General features: G+C 63.6%; 2 non-coding genes and 2 pseudogenes across 2 annotated transcripts; all 4 read right to left on the bottom strand.

Annotated features, from left to right (window-relative positions):
• Positions 1-2,417: 2,417 nt before the first annotated feature.
• Positions 2,418-2,536, bottom strand: LOC142875714 (5S ribosomal RNA). Its single transcript, XR_012923013.1, has one exon. It is a non-coding gene; the product is annotated as a 5S ribosomal RNA (ribosomal RNA).
• Positions 2,537-5,914: 3,378 nt separating this feature from the next.
• LOC142876015 (uncharacterized) lies at positions 5,915-6,033 on the bottom strand (annotated as a pseudogene).
• Positions 6,034-9,835: 3,802 nt separating this feature from the next.
• On the bottom strand, positions 9,836-9,954 carry LOC142875713 (5S ribosomal RNA). Its single transcript, XR_012923012.1, has one exon. It is a non-coding gene; the product is annotated as a 5S ribosomal RNA (ribosomal RNA).
• Positions 9,955-13,332: 3,378 nt separating this feature from the next.
• On the bottom strand, positions 13,333-13,451 carry LOC142876014 (uncharacterized; annotated as a pseudogene).
• Between the last annotated feature and the right edge of the window lie 2,570 nt (positions 13,452-16,021).

The raw sequence follows: 16,021 nt of genomic DNA, 5'->3' as shown, positions 1-16,021 counted from the left end.
CCCAAAGGAGCCTTCTGGGGGACCGGTGCTGAGAGAGGTTGTGGGCATGGCCCGCTGGGGCTCTGCCCGACCCAGGGCTGAGAGATGCCACCTCCCAGCTCTGGGTCCCTGCAGGAAGTGTTGGCAAGCACAGGGCCGGTCCTCCAAAGGCCCAGGTGCAGGGAGCCCAGGCCAAGCAGCCTGTGGAAGAAGCCACTTGCCGTGCCACCCCGGGAACAGGACTGCAGGCCCCGGCCCTTCCCACCTCCTCCTCCTCCTCCTCCTCCTCCCCCCCGCCCCGCCCCCACAGGGCACAGGGCTCAGAGACACCTCAGACTCTTGCTACCCAAAGTGCAAAGGGCATCAGTTGCTCCTCCAACCCCCCCCCCCCGCCCAGCAGACGACGTTGTCCAGCCAGCCCCCTGGCCTCCCTGGGGTGCCCAGCAGAAAAGTGCAGACACCCACCGGACCCTCAGTCTCAGTTTTCGGAGGTTTTTGCCACTCTAAGGACCCGCAGGCCAGCTGGGCCTTCGGGCAGGACAGAGAGCCCCGGAATCCGACGTGGAGAGCTGCGTGTACGTCCCCATCAGGAGGCGGTCCCCACTTCCGCGGCTCTCCCCTTGCGGGGAGCGGCAGCGCAGCCCAGCCGGCAGCCGCAGGGCCTCAGGGAAGACACCAGGCTGGGCCCCCGCGGCACAGCGGGGGCACGTCCCCCGCACTCACGCGACTTAGGGACGGCTGCTGGAGACTGCTGCGGCCACCCTGCTGCCGGGTTTCTGGAGGGCTTCCTGGAAGCAGCATCCACACCAAGCCCTTGGAAGGCCCAGGCGACGGAGGAGCCGGTCAGGCAGGGGCCGAGGACGGTGAGAGGCCGGGCGGGAAGGAGCGTGTCAGGCAGGGGCAGAGGACGGTGACCGGCCGGGCGGGGAGGAGCCGGTCAGGCGGGGGCCCAGGACAGTGACGGGCCTGGCCGGGGAGGAGTGCGTCAGGCAGGGGCAGAGGAGACGGGCTGGGTAAGGGTTAGGGTTACAGTTAGGGCACAATTCACAATCCCAAATACGTGGAAGCGACCCGAGTGCCCATCCATCCAGGAGTGCATCAATAACACGTGGCGCGTGGACACCACGGAGTGCCATTCGGCTGTGAGGAGCAGCGGTGAGAGGGCGCCTCTCGTGTTCTCCTGGCCAGAGCTGGAACCCGTTCCAGTAAGCCAGGTATCCCAAGAATGGACACACGAGCACCACGTGAGCGCGCTCACCAGCAAATTGGTACGAACGGATGGACGCCTAAGTGGACAGAGAGGAATCACCTTCATCGGGTGGGTGTCGGGCGGGCGGGTGGGGGGAGGGGAGGGGCATACACATCCATTAGGCATGGGGTGGGTGCGCACCGACTGGGGGATGGGCGCACTTGAAGCTCTGACCTGAGGGGGGAGGCTTGGAGAGGGCAAGGCACCCGACCTTAACATTGGTACCCCCACAATACGCTGGAACAACATGAGAGGTGTATGAATAAGAACACAGGGGGGGCCGGGCGCGGTGGCTCACGCCTGTAATCCTAGCTCTCTGGGAGGCCGAGGCGGGCGGATTGCTCCAGGTCAGGAGTTCGAAACCAGCCTGAGCAAGAGCGAGACCCCGTCTCTACTAAAAATAGAAAGAAATTAATTGGCCAACTAATATATATAGAAAAACACAGCCGGGCGTGGTGGTGCATGCCTGTAGTCCCAACTACTCGGGAGGCTGAGGCAGCAGGATTGCTTGAGCCCGGAGATTGAGGTTGCTGTGAGCTAGGCTGACGCCATGGCACTCACTCTAGCCTGGGCAGCAAAACGAGACTCTGTCTCAAAAAAAAAAAAAAAAAAAAGAACACAGGGGGGAGGGCGGCACGGGCAACACATGTCACCTGAATACTTGTACTCCCATCATCTGCTTGAAAAGAGAGAGAAAAGAAAATGCAATCCTAGAGGTAAGAGACACTTTTTAAAAATAATGAATCCGAAGAGAAAAGTAAAAGGAGGCCTGTGGAGCAGGTCTGGGTGTGACTCCGGATCCCCCAACATCAGGTGCCACCACCAAAGATTCCTGCGTGTAGCCCATAGAACCCCAAAAGCAACGGGACGAGTTCTGGTCACATACTCCCTCAAAATGACATCCTGGCCTTCTTCTGGAACTCCCTCCCCTCTCAGACTCTCAAGGTTTCCTCCAGCGTGTCGGTTCCCACAGAGCAGACCTTTGGTCTGAGACCTGACAGTCCAGATGCCACGCATGCTGCCGCGTGGCGGCGGTGTCGCGGCTTGGGACAAGAGGAGGCCCCACGGTGCGGGCTGGGGCGCCAGGCACCGCGCGGGCGCTGAGGGTGGGGGTGACCCCCACCCCGGGCCGCCGCCGCGCTCCCAGAAAGGGGACAGAACAAGAGGCAAAAAAAAAATAAAAAGCAGCAGCCTGTGGCACCCGGTATTCCCAGGCGGTCTCCCATCCAAGTACTAACCAGGCCCGACCCTGCTTAGCTTCCGAGACCAGACGAGATCGGGGGCGTTCAGGGTGGTGTGGCCCTAGACGGCGGCGGAGGGCGCCCCTGCCCCGCTCGAGAAGCCGAGCCTCTCTGGGCTTCCCCGCCGCCGCCTCCCGCCCCAGGCCCCGCGCCGGGCCGGGCCGGTTGAGTTCGCCGGCCGGGTCCCGCGGGCTCCCAGGGACGGGGGTGATGGGCGGGGCGGGGCGGGGTGGGGGGCTGTCTCTCTATACACACACACACACACTCACACTCACTCACACAAGATGCGCCTCCACGGCTGGACTCGCCAAGGTGGAGCCCTCCCAGCCCCCCTCGTCTCCTCGCCAGGCCTCCTTCACCTACCCGCTGCCCACCCCCAGCGCGTTGCTGCCGCTGACTGCGCACGCGCGGGACGCTCGCCCTTTGACCCCAGCCAGGGGCCGCCCTCCCCCACAACCCCTTTCAGCTGCGCCCCCCCCCTCGCCCTGTGGGTGGGCTGCCGCCTATTCCCCCGGGCCAGGGCTGGGGCACAGCCAGTGTATGGGGCGTCTCTCTCTGGGGATGTGTCCCATGGGTGGGGTGGGGTGGCGTGGTTTGGGGGGCGCTGAAGAAATCAGTCCCCTCCATCTCCTACCTCTGGAAAACGCCCAAGCCCGTGGAGAACTGCCGGCACCGCTTCGTGGGGGCCGGGACCCTCCTCAGTGTCCTCCTGTGGCCCAGTCTAAGGGGCCTGGGCCTGGCCGGGGCTGCATTGGACCCCGACCACCCTGGCGTGTGGACTCGCTAAAAATCGGCCATTAGATATTGGATTCCAGCTTCCTTGAGGTCATTTCACTAATGAGTGCACCGGAAAGAGTTTCCTAATCCATCTGTGAGGGTGGCAACTGAAAGAGAATTTGAAAGCTGACAGAATAGGCGAGGGAAGGCATAGGAGATTTCCACACCCAGCAAGGAAGCCTTTCCCGAAATGGAAGAAAGAAACGAGCAAACAGAGACACCGGTAGCCCGCCCGGATGAGAGTCTGCCCCTGAGAGAAAGTACCCTGACCAGGCTCACCCGTGGGTGGGTGGCGAGCTAGCGGCATTCAGAAGAGCGAGGCCCGCAGTCTGTGCGGAAGACACCTGCGCTCGGGTGTGTGTGGCGGCACGATTCCCAAGCAGCTCCAGATGTTAAACCAAGGAGAAGCCAGGGAGTTCCCAACGCCCCAGGTGTCCTCAGCCCACGACTGGCTGCTGTGGGAATGCGAAGCCCGGCTCCTTGTCTCAGAGCGGGGTTCCCAGGAGGATCAGGCTGAAGCTGGGACTTGGCCTCAAAGTGTCCCCTCGCATGGCCACCCCCTTCCCCTTCCTGCTCCTCTACTCCTGGTGCCCCTCCATCCAGGGGCCAGACCTTAAAGAGTCACCGCAAGAGAATCCTGGTCCCAAGGGAGCCTTCTGGGGGACCGGTGCTGAGAGAGGTTGTGGGCATGGCCCGCTGGGGCTCTGCCCGACCCAGGGCTGAGAGATGCAACCTCCCAGCTCTGGGTCCCTGCAGGAAGTGTTGGCAAACACAGGGCCGGTCCTCCAAAGGCCCAGGTGCAGGGAGCCCAGGCCAAGCAGCCTGTGGAAGAAGCCACTTGCCGTGCCACCCCGGGAACACGACTGCAGGCCCCGGCCCTTCCCACCTCCTCCTCCTCCTCCTCCCACCCGCACCCCCCCCGACATGGCACAGGGCTCGGAGACACCTCAGACTCTTGCTACCCAAAGTGCAAAGGGCATCAGTTGCTCCTCCAAACCCCCCGCCCAGCAGACCACGTTGTCCAGCCAGCCCCCGGGCCTCCCTGGGGTGCCCAGCACAAAAGTGCAGACACCCACCGGACCCTCAGTCTCAGTTTTCGGAGGTTTTTGCCACTCTAAGGACCCGCAGGCCAGCTGGGCCTTCGGGCAGGACAGAGAGCCCCGGGATCCCATCAGGAGGCGGTCCCCACCTCCGCGGCTCTCCCCTTGCGGGGGGCGGCAGCCGGCAGCCGCAGGGCCTCAGGGAAGACACCAGGCTGGGCCCCCCCCGCGGCACAGCCGGGGCACGTCCCCCGCACGCGACTTAGGGACCGCTGCTGGAGACTGCTGCGGCCACCCTGCTGCCGGGTTTCTGGAGGGCTTCCTGGAAGCAGCGTCCACACCAAGCCCTTGGAAGGCCCAGGCGACGGAGGAGCCGGTCAGGCAGGGGCCGAGGACGGTGAGAGGCCCGGCGGGAAGGAGCATGTCAGGCAGGGGCAGAGGACGGTGACAGGCCGGGCGGGAAGGAGCCGGTCAGGCGGGGGCCCAGGACAGTGACGGGCCTGGCCGGGGAGGAGTGCGTCAGGCAGGGGCAGAGGAGACGGGCTGGGTAAGGGTTAGGGTTACAGTTAGGGCACAATTCACAATCGCAAAGATGTGGAAGCGACCCGAGTGCCCATCCATCCAGGAGTGCATTAATAAAATGTGGCGCGTGGACACCACGGAGTGCCATTCGGCTGTGAGGAGCAGCGGTGAGAGGGCGCCTCTCGTGTTCTCCTGGCCAGAGCTGGAACCCGTTCCAGTAGGCCAGGTATCCCAAGAATGGACACACGAGCACCACGTGAGCGCGCTCACCGGCAAATTGGTACGAACGGATGGACACCTAAGTGGACGGAGAGGAATCACCTTCATCGGGTGGGTGTCGGGCGGGTGGGGGGAGGGGATGGGCATACACATCTATTGGGAATGGGGTGGGTGCGCACCGACTGGGGGATGGGCGCACGTGAAGCTCTGACCCGAGGGGGGAGGCTTGGAGAGGGCAACGTACCCGACCTTAACATTGGTACCCCCACGATACGCTGGAGCAACATGAGAGGTATATGAATAAGAACACAGCGGGGAGGGGGGCACGGGCAACACATGTCACCTGAATACTTGGACTCCCATCATCTGCTTGAAAAGAGAGAGAAAAGAAAATGCAATAATAGAGGTAAGGGACACTTTTTAAAAATAATGAATCCGAAGAGAAAAGTAAAAGGAAGCCTGTGGAGCAGGTCTGGGTGTGACTCCGGATCCCCCAACATCAGGTGCCACCACCAAAGATTCCTACGTGTAGCCCATAGAACCCCAAAAGCAACGGGACGAGTTCTGGTCACACACTCCCTCAAAATGACATCCTGGCCTTCTTCTGGAACTCCCTCCCCTCTCAGACTCTCAAGGTTTCCTCCAGCGTGTCGGTTCCCACAGAGCAGACCTTTGGTCTGAGACCTGACAGTCCAGATGCCACGCGTGCTGCCGCGTGGCGGCGGTGTCGCGGCTCGGGACAAGAGGAGGCCCCACGGTGCGGGCTGGGGCGCCAGGCACCGCGGCGGGCGCTGAGGGTGGGGGTCACCCCCACCCCGGGCCGCCGCCGCGCTCCCAGAAAGGGGACAGAACAAGAGGCCAAAAAAAAACAAAAACAAAAAAGAAGCAGCCTGTGGCACCCGGTATTCCCAGGCGGTCTCCCATCCAAGTACTAACGAGGCCCGACCCTGCTTAGCTTCCGAGACCAGACGAGATCGGGCGCGTTCAGGGTGGTGTGGCCGTGGACGGCGGAGGGCGCCCCTGCCCCGCTCAAGAAGCCGAGCCTCTCTGAGCTAACCCCGCCGCCTCCTCCCGCCCCACGCACGCCCCGCGCCGGGCCGGGCCTGTTGAGTTCGCCGCCGGGTCCAGCGGGCTCCGAGGGACGGGGGTGATGGGCGGGGCGGGGCGGGGGGCTGTCTCTCTACACACACACACACACACACACACTCACACTCACTCACACTCACACAAGATGCGCCTCCACGGCTGGACTCGTCAAGTTGGAGCCCTTCCAGCCCCCCTCGTCTCCTCCCCCAGCCTCGGCCTCCTTCACCTACCCGCTGCCCACCCCCAGCGCGTCGCCACCGCTGACTGCGCACGCGCGCGCGGGGCGCTCGCCCTTTGACCCCAGCCAGGGGCCGCCCTCCCCCACAACCCCTTTCAGCTGCGCCCCCCCTCGCCCTGTTGCTGGGCGGCCGCCTATTCCCCCGGGCCAGGGCTGGGGCACAGCGCAAGGGGGAGGGGAGCCAGTGTATGGGGCGTCTCTCTCTGGGGATGTGTCCCATGGGTGGGGTGGGGTGGCGTGGTTTGTGGGGCGCTGAAGAAATCAGTCCCCTCCATCTCCTACCTCTGGAAAACGCCCAAGCCCGTGGAGAACTGCCGGCACCGCTTCGTGGGGGCCGGGACCCTCCTCTGTGTCCTCCTGTGGCCCAGTCTAAGGGGCCTGGGCCTGGCCGGGGCTGCATTGGACCCCGACCACCCTGGCGTGTGGACTCGCTAAAAATCGGCCATTAGATATTGGATTCCAGCTTCCTTGAGGTCATTTCACTAATGAGTGCACCGGAAAGAGTTTCCTAATCCATCTGTGAGGGTGGCAACTGAAAGAGAATTTGAAAGCTGACAGAATAGGCGAGGGAAGGCATAGGAGATTTCCACACCCAGCAAGGAAGACTTTCCCGAAATGGAAGAAAGAAACGAGCAAACAGAGACACCGGTAGCCCGCCCGGAAAAGAGTCTGCCCCTGAGAGAAAGCACCCTGACCAGGTTCACCCGTGGGTGGGTGGCGAGCTAGCGGCATTCAGAAGAGCGAGGCCCGCAGTCTGTGCGGAAGACACCTGCGCTCGGGTGTGTGTGGCGGCGCGATTCACAAGCAGCTCTAGATGTTAAACCAAGGAGAAGCCAGGGAGTTCCCAACGCCCCAGGTGTCCTCAGCCCACGACTGGCTGCTGTGGGAATGCGAAGCCCGGCTCCTTGTCTCAGAGCGGGGTTCCCAGGAGGATCAGGCTGAAGCTGGGACTTGGCCTCAAAGTGTCCCCTCGCATGGCCACCCCCTTCCCCTTCCTGCTCCTCTACTCCTGGTGCCCCTCCATCCAGGGGCCAGACCTTAAAGAGTCACCGCAAGAGAATCCTGGTCCCAAAGGAGCCTTCTGGGGGACCGGTGCTGAGAGAGGTTGTGGGCATGGCCCGCTGGGGCTCTGCCCGACCCAGGGCTGAGAGATGCCACCTCCCAGCTCTGGGTCCCTGCAGGAAGTGTTGGCAAGCACAGGGCCGGTCCTCCAAAGGCCCAGGTGCAGGGAGCCCAGGCCAAGCAGCCTGTGGAAGAAGCCACTTGCCGTGCCACCCCGGGAACAGGACTGCAGGCCCCGGCCCTTCCCACCTCCTCCTCCTCCTCCTCCTCCTCCCCCCCGCCCCGCCCCCACAGGGCACAGGGCTCAGAGACACCTCAGACTCTTGCTACCCAAAGTGCAAAGGGCATCAGTTGCTCCTCCAACCCCCCCCCCCCCGCCCAGCAGACGACGTTGTCCAGCCAGCCCCCTGGCCTCCCTGGGGTGCCCAGCAGAAAAGTGCAGACACCCACCGGACCCTCAGTCTCAGTTTTCGGAGGTTTTTGCCACTCTAAGGACCCGCAGGCCAGCTGGGCCTTCGGGCAGGACAGAGAGCCCCGGAATCCGACGTGGAGAGCTGCGTGTACGTCCCCATCAGGAGGCGGTCCCCACTTCCGCGGCTCTCCCCTTGCGGGGAGCGGCAGCGCAGCCCAGCCGGCAGCCGCAGGGCCTCAGGGAAGACACCAGGCTGGGCCCCCGCGGCACAGCGGGGGCACGTCCCCCGCACTCACGCGACTTAGGGACGGCTGCTGGAGACTGCTGCGGCCACCCTGCTGCCGGGTTTCTGGAGGGCTTCCTGGAAGCAGCATCCACACCAAGCCCTTGGAAGGCCCAGGCGACGGAGGAGCCGGTCAGGCAGGGGCCGAGGACGGTGAGAGGCCGGGCGGGAAGGAGCGTGTCAGGCAGGGGCAGAGGACGGTGACCGGCCGGGCGGGGAGGAGCCGGTCAGGCGGGGGCCCAGGACAGTGACGGGCCTGGCCGGGGAGGAGTGCGTCAGGCAGGGGCAGAGGAGACGGGCTGGGTAAGGGTTAGGGTTACAGTTAGGGCACAATTCACAATCCCAAATACGTGGAAGCGACCCGAGTGCCCATCCATCCAGGAGTGCATCAATAACACGTGGCGCGTGGACACCACGGAGTGCCATTCGGCTGTGAGGAGCAGCGGTGAGAGGGCGCCTCTCGTGTTCTCCTGGCCAGAGCTGGAACCCGTTCCAGTAAGCCAGGTATCCCAAGAATGGACACACGAGCACCACGTGAGCGCGCTCACCAGCAAATTGGTACGAACGGATGGACGCCTAAGTGGACAGAGAGGAATCACCTTCATCGGGTGGGTGTCGGGCGGGCGGGTGGGGGGAGGGGAGGGGCATACACATCCATTAGGCATGGGGTGGGTGCGCACCGACTGGGGGATGGGCGCACTTGAAGCTCTGACCCGAGGGGGGAGGCTTGGAGAGGGCAAGGCACCCGACCTTAACATTGGTACCCCCACAATACGCTGGAACAACATGAGAGGTGTATGAATAAGAACACAGGGGGGGCCGGGCGCGGTGGCTCACGCCTGTAATCCTAGCTCTCTGGGAGGCCGAGGCGGGCGGATTGCTCCAGGTCAGGAGTTCGAAACCAGCCTGAGCAAGAGCGAGACCCCGTCTCTACTAAAAATAGAAAGAAATTAATTGGCCAACTAATATATATAGAAAAACACAGCCGGGCGTGGTGGTGCATGCCTGTAGTCCCAACTACTCGGGAGGCTGAGGCAGCAGGATTGCTTGAGCCCGGAGATTGAGGTTGCTGTGAGCTAGGCTGACGCCATGGCACTCACTCTAGCCTGGGCAGCAAAACGAGACTCTGTCTCAAAAAAAAAAAAAAAAAAAGAACACAGGGGGGAGGGCGGCACGGGCAACACATGTCACCTGAATACTTGTACTCCCATCATCTGCTTGAAAAGAGAGAGAAAAGAAAATGCAATCCTAGAGGTAAGAGACACTTTTTAAAAATAATGAATCCGAAGAGAAAAGTAAAAGGAGGCCTGTGGAGCAGGTCTGGGTGTGACTCCGGATCCCCCAACATCAGGTGCCACCACCAAAGATTCCTGCGTGTAGCCCATAGAACCCCAAAAGCAACGGGACGAGTTCTGGTCACATACTCCCTCAAAATGACATCCTGGCCTTCTTCTGGAACTCCCTCCCCTCTCAGACTCTCAAGGTTTCCTCCAGCGTGTCGGTTCCCACAGAGCAGACCTTTGGTCTGAGACCTGACAGTCCAGATGCCACGCATGCTGCCGCGTGGCGGCGGTGTCGCGGCTTGGGACAAGAGGAGGCCCCACGGTGCGGGCTGGGGCGCCAGGCACCGCGCGGGCGCTGAGGGTGGGGGTGACCCCCACCCCGGGCCGCCGCCGCGCTCCCAGAAAGGGGACAGAACAAGAGGCAAAAAAAAAATAAAAAGCAGCAGCCTGTGGCACCCGGTATTCCCAGGCGGTCTCCCATCCAAGTACTAACCAGGCCCGACCCTGCTTAGCTTCCGAGACCAGACGAGATCGGGGGCGTTCAGGGTGGTGTGGCCCTAGACGGCGGCGGAGGGCGCCCCTGCCCCGCTCGAGAAGCCGAGCCTCTCTGGGCTTCCCCGCCGCCGCCTCCCGCCCCAGGCCCCGCGCCGGGCCGGGCCGGTTGAGTTCGCCGGCCGGGTCCCGCGGGCTCCCAGGGACGGGGGTGATGGGCGGGGCGGGGCGGGGTGGGGGGCTGTCTCTCTATACACACACACACACACTCACACTCACTCACACAAGATGCGCCTCCACGGCTGGACTCGCCAAGGTGGAGCCCTCCCAGCCCCCCTCGTCTCCTCGCCAGGCCTCCTTCACCTACCCGCTGCCCACCCCCAGCGCGTTGCTGCCGCTGACTGCGCACGCGCGGGACGCTCGCCCTTTGACCCCAGCCAGGGGCCGCCCTCCCCCACAACCCCTTTCAGCTGCGCCCCCCCCCTCGCCCTGTGGGTGGGCTGCCGCCTATTCCCCCGGGCCAGGGCTGGGGCACAGCCAGTGTATGGGGCGTCTCTCTCTGGGGATGTGTCCCATGGGTGGGGTGGGGTGGCGTGGTTTGGGGGGCGCTGAAGAAATCAGTCCCCTCCATCTCCTACCTCTGGAAAACGCCCAAGCCCGTGGAGAACTGCCGGCACCGCTTCGTGGGGGCCGGGACCCTCCTCAGTGTCCTCCTGTGGCCCAGTCTAAGGGGCCTGGGCCTGGCCGGGGCTGCATTGGACCCCGACCACCCTGGCGTGTGGACTCGCTAAAAATCGGCCATTAGATATTGGATTCCAGCTTCCTTGAGGTCATTTCACTAATGAGTGCACCGGAAAGAGTTTCCTAATCCATCTGTGAGGGTGGCAACTGAAAGAGAATTTGAAAGCTGACAGAATAGGCGAGGGAAGGCATAGGAGATTTCCACACCCAGCAAGGAAGCCTTTCCCGAAATGGAAGAAAGAAACGAGCAAACAGAGACACCGGTAGCCCGCCCGGATGAGAGTCTGCCCCTGAGAGAAAGTACCCTGACCAGGCTCACCCGTGGGTGGGTGGCGAGCTAGCGGCATTCAGAAGAGCGAGGCCCGCAGTCTGTGCGGAAGACACCTGCGCTCGGGTGTGTGTGGCGGCACGATTCCCAAGCAGCTCCAGATGTTAAACCAAGGAGAAGCCAGGGAGTTCCCAACGCCCCAGGTGTCCTCAGCCCACGACTGGCTGCTGTGGGAATGCGAAGCCCGGCTCCTTGTCTCAGAGCGGGGTTCCCAGGAGGATCAGGCTGAAGCTGGGACTTGGCCTCAAAGTGTCCCCTCGCATGGCCACCCCCTTCCCCTTCCTGCTCCTCTACTCCTGGTGCCCCTCCATCCAGGGGCCAGACCTTAAAGAGTCACCGCAAGAGAATCCTGGTCCCAAGGGAGCCTTCTGGGGGACCGGTGCTGAGAGAGGTTGTGGGCATGGCCCGCTGGGGCTCTGCCCGACCCAGGGCTGAGAGATGCAACCTCCCAGCTCTGGGTCCCTGCAGGAAGTGTTGGCAAACACAGGGCCGGTCCTCCAAAGGCCCAGGTGCAGGGAGCCCAGGCCAAGCAGCCTGTGGAAGAAGCCACTTGCCGTGCCACCCCGGGAACACGACTGCAGGCCCCGGCCCTTCCCACCTCCTCCTCCTCCTCCTCCCACCCGCACCCCCCCCGACATGGCACAGGGCTCGGAGACACCTCAGACTCTTGCTACCCAAAGTGCAAAGGGCATCAGTTGCTCCTCCAAACCCCCCGCCCAGCAGACCACGTTGTCCAGCCAGCCCCCGGGCCTCCCTGGGGTGCCCAGCACAAAAGTGCAGACACCCACCGGACCCTCAGTCTCAGTTTTCGGAGGTTTTTGCCACTCTAAGGACCCGCAGGCCAGCTGGGCCTTCGGGCAGGACAGAGAGCCCCGGGATCCCATCAGGAGGCGGTCCCCACCTCCGCGGCTCTCCCCTTGCGGGGGGCGGCAGCCGGCAGCCGCAGGGCCTCAGGGAAGACACCAGGCTGGGCCCCCCCCGCGGCACAGCCGGGGCACGTCCCCCGCACGCGACTTAGGGACCGCTGCTGGAGACTGCTGCGGCCACCCTGCTGCCGGGTTTCTGGAGGGCTTCCTGGAAGCAGCGTCCACACCAAGCCCTTGGAAGGCCCAGGCGACGGAGGAGCCGGTCAGGCAGGGGCCGAGGACGGTGAGAGGCCCGGCGGGAAGGAGCATGTCAGGCAGGGGCAGAGGACGGTGACAGGCCGGGCGGGAAGGAGCCGGTCAGGCGGGGGCCCAGGACAGTGACGGGCCTGGCCGGGGAGGAGTGCGTCAGGCAGGGGCAGAGGAGACGGGCTGGGTAAGGGTTAGGGTTACAGTTAGGGCACAATTCACAATCGCAAAGATGTGGAAGCGACCCGAGTGCCCATCCATCCAGGAGTGCATTAATAAAATGTGGCGCGTGGACACCACGGAGTGCCATTCGGCTGTGAGGAGCAGCGGTGAGAGGGCGCCTCTCGTGTTCTCCTGGCCAGAGCTGGAACCCGTTCCAGTAGGCCAGGTATCCCAAGAATGGACACACGAGCACCACGTGAGCGCGCTCACCGGCAAATTGGTACGAACGGATGGACACCTAAGTGGACGGAGAGGAATCACCTTCATCGGGTGGGTGTCGGGCGGGTGGGGGGAGGGGATGGGCATACACATCTATTGGGAATGGGGTGGGTGCGCACCGACTGGGGGATGGGCGCACGTGAAGCTCTGACCCGAGGGGGGAGGCTTGGAGAGGGCAACGTACCCGACCTTAACATTGGTACCCCCACGATACGCTGGAGCAACATGAGAGGTATATGAATAAGAACACAGCGGGGAGGGGGGCACGGGCAACACATGTCACCTGAATACTTGGACTCCCATCATCTGCTTGAAAAGAGAGAGAAAAGAAAATGCAATAATAGAGGTAAGGGACACTTTTTAAAAATAATGAATCCGAAGAGAAAAGTAAAAGGAAGCCTGTGGAGCAGGTCTGGGTGTGACTCCGGATCCCCCAACATCAGGTGCCACCACCAAAGATTCCTACGTGTAGCCCATAGAACCCCAAAAGCAACGGGACGAGTTCTGGTCACACACTCCCTCAAAATGACATCCTGGCCTTCTTCTGGAACTCCCTCCCCTCTCAGACTCTCAAGGTTTCCTCCAGCGTGTCGGTTCCCACAGAGCAGACCTTTGGTCTGAGACCTGACAGTCCAGATGCCACGCGTGCTGCCGCGTGGCGGCGGTGTCGCGGCTCGGGACAAGAGGAGGCCCCACGGTGCGGGCTGGGGCGCCAGGCACCGCGGCGGGCGCTGAGGGTGGGGGTCACCCCCACCCCGGGCCGCCGCCGCGCTCCCAGAAAGGGGACAGAACAAGAGGCCAAAAAAAAACAAAAACAAAAAAGAAGCAGCCTGTGGCACCCGGTATTCCCAGGCGGTCTCCCATCCAAGTACTAACGAGGCCCGACCCTGCTTAGCTTCCGAGACCAGACGAGATCGGGCGCGTTCAGGGTGGTGTGGCCGTGGACGGCGGAGGGCGCCCCTGCCCCGCTCAAGAAGCCGAGCCTCTCTGAGCTAACCCCGCCGCCTCCTCCCGCCCCACGCACGCCCCGCGCCGGGCCGGGCCTGTTGAGTTCGCCGCCGGGTCCAGCGGGCTCCGGGTCCAGCGGGCTCCGAGGGACGGGGGTGATGGGCGGGGCGGGGCGGGGGGCTGTCTCTCTACACACACACACACACACACACACTCACACTCACTCACACTCACACAAGATGCGCCTCCACGGCTGGACTCGTCAAGTTGGAGCCCTTCCAGCCCCCCTCGTCTCCTCCCCCAGCCTCGGCCTCCTTCACCTACCCGCTGCCCACCCCCAGCGCGTCGCCACCGCTGACTGCGCACGCGCGCGCGGGGCGCTCGCCCTTTGACCCCAGCCAGGGGCCGCCCTCCCCCACAACCCCTTTCAGCTGCGCCCCCCCTCGCCCTGTTGCTGGGCGGCCGCCTATTCCCCCGGGCCAGGGCTGGGGCACAGCGCAAGGGGGAGGGGAGCCAGTGTATGGGGCGTCTCTCTCTGGGGATGTGTCCCATGGGTGGGGTGGGGTGGCGTGGTTTGTGGGGCGCTGAAGAAATCAGTCCCCTCCATCTCCTACCTCTGGAAAACGCCCAAGCCCGTGGAGAACTGCCGGCACCGCTTCGTGGGGGCCGGGACCCTCCTCTGTGTCCTCCTGTGGCCCAGTCTAAGGGGCCTGGGCCTGGCCGGGGCTGCATTGGACCCCGACCACCCTGGCGTGTGGACTCGCTAAAAATCGGCCATTAGATATTGGATTCCAGCTTCCTTGAGGTCATTTCACTAATGAGTGCACCGGAAAGAGTTTCCTAATCCATCTGTGAGGGTGGCAACTGAAAGAGAATTTGAAAGCTGACAGAATAGGCGAGGGAAGGCATAGGAGATTTCCACACCCAGCAAGGAAGACTTTCCCGAAATGGAAGAAAGAAACGAGCAAACAGAGACACCGGTAGCCCGCCCGGAAAAGAGTCTGCCCCTGAGAGAAAGCACCCTGACCAGGTTCACCCGTGGGTGGGTGGCGAGCTAGCGGCATTCAGAAGAGCGAGGCCCGCAGTCTGTGCGGAAGACACCTGCGCTCGGGTGTGTGTGGCGGCGCGATTCACAAGCAGCTCTAGATGTTAAACCAAGGAGAAGCCAGGGAGTTCCCAACGCCCCAGGTGTCCTCAGCCCACGACTGGCTGCTGTGGGAATGCGAAGCCCGGCTCCTTGTCTCAGAGCGGGGTTCCCAGGAGGATCAGGCTGAAGCTGGGACTTGGCCTCAAAGTGTCCCCTCGCATGGCCACCCCCTTCCCCTTCCTGCTCCTCTACTCCTGGTGCCCCTCCATCCAGGGGCCAGACCTTAAAGAGTCACCGCAAGAGAATCCTGGTCCCAAAGGAGCCTTCTGGGGGACCGGTGCTGAGAGAGGTTGTGGGCATGGCCCGCTGGGGCTCTGCCCGACCCAGGGCTGAGAGATGCCACCTCCCAGCTCTGGGTCCCTGCAGGAAGTGTTGGCAAGCACAGGGCCGGTCCTCCAAAGGCCCAGGTGCAGGGAGCCCAGGCCAAGCAGCCTGTGGAAGAAGCCACTTGCCGTGCCACCCCGGGAACAGGACTGCAGGCCCCGGCCCTTCCCACCTCCTCCTCCTCCTCCTCCTCCTCCCCCCCGCCCCGCCCCCACAGGGCACAGGGCTCAGAGACACCTCAGACTCTTGCTACCCAAAGTGCAAAGGGCATCAGTTGCTCCTCCAACCCCCCCCCCCCCGCCCAGCAGACGACGTTGTCCAGCCAGCCCCCTGGCCTCCCTGGGGTGCCCAGCAGAAAAGTGCAGACACCCACCGGACCCTCAGTCTCAGTTTTCGGAGGTTTTTGCCACTCTAAGGACCCGCAGGCCAGCTGGGCCTTCGGGCAGGACAGAGAGCCCCGGAATCCGACGTGGAGAGCTGCGTGTACGTCCCCATCAGGAGGCGGTCCCCACTTCCGCGGCTCTCCCCTTGCGGGGAGCGGCAGCGCAGCCCAGCCGGCAGCCGCAGGGCCTCAGGGAAGACACCAGGCTGGGCCCCCGCGGCACAGCGGGGGCACGTCCCCCGCACTCACGCGACTTAGGGACGGCTGCTGGAGACTGCTGCGGCCACCCTGCTGCCGGGTTTCTGGAGGGCTTCCTGGAAGCAGCATCCACACCAAGCCCTTGGAAGGCCCAGGCGACGGAGGAGCCGGTCAGGCAGGGGCCGAGGACGGTGAGAGGCCGGGCGGGAAGGAGCGTGTCAGGCAGGGGCAGAGGACGGTGACCGGCCGGGCGGGGAGGAGCCGGTCAGGCGGGGGCCCAGGACAGTGACGGGCCTGGCCGGGGAGGAGTGCGTCAGGCAGGGGCAGAGGAGACGGGCTGGGTAAGGGTTAGGGTTACAGTTAGGGCACAATTCACAATCCCAAATACGTGGAAGCGACCCGAGTGCCCATCCATCCAGGAGTGCATCAATAACACGTGGCGCGTGGACACCACGGAGTGCCATTCGGCTGTGAGGAGCAGCGGTGAGAGGGCGCCTCTCGTGTTCTCCTGGCCAGA

Source organism: Microcebus murinus, chromosome 14 (genome assembly GCF_040939455.1).
Source record: "Microcebus murinus isolate Inina chromosome 14, M.murinus_Inina_mat1.0, whole genome shotgun sequence".
In the NCBI taxonomy this organism is placed as follows: domain Eukaryota; kingdom Metazoa; phylum Chordata; class Mammalia; order Primates; family Cheirogaleidae; genus Microcebus; species Microcebus murinus.
The sequence above is the reverse complement of the archived record's forward strand: the minus strand, read 5'-3'. Positions and strand labels throughout refer to the sequence as shown.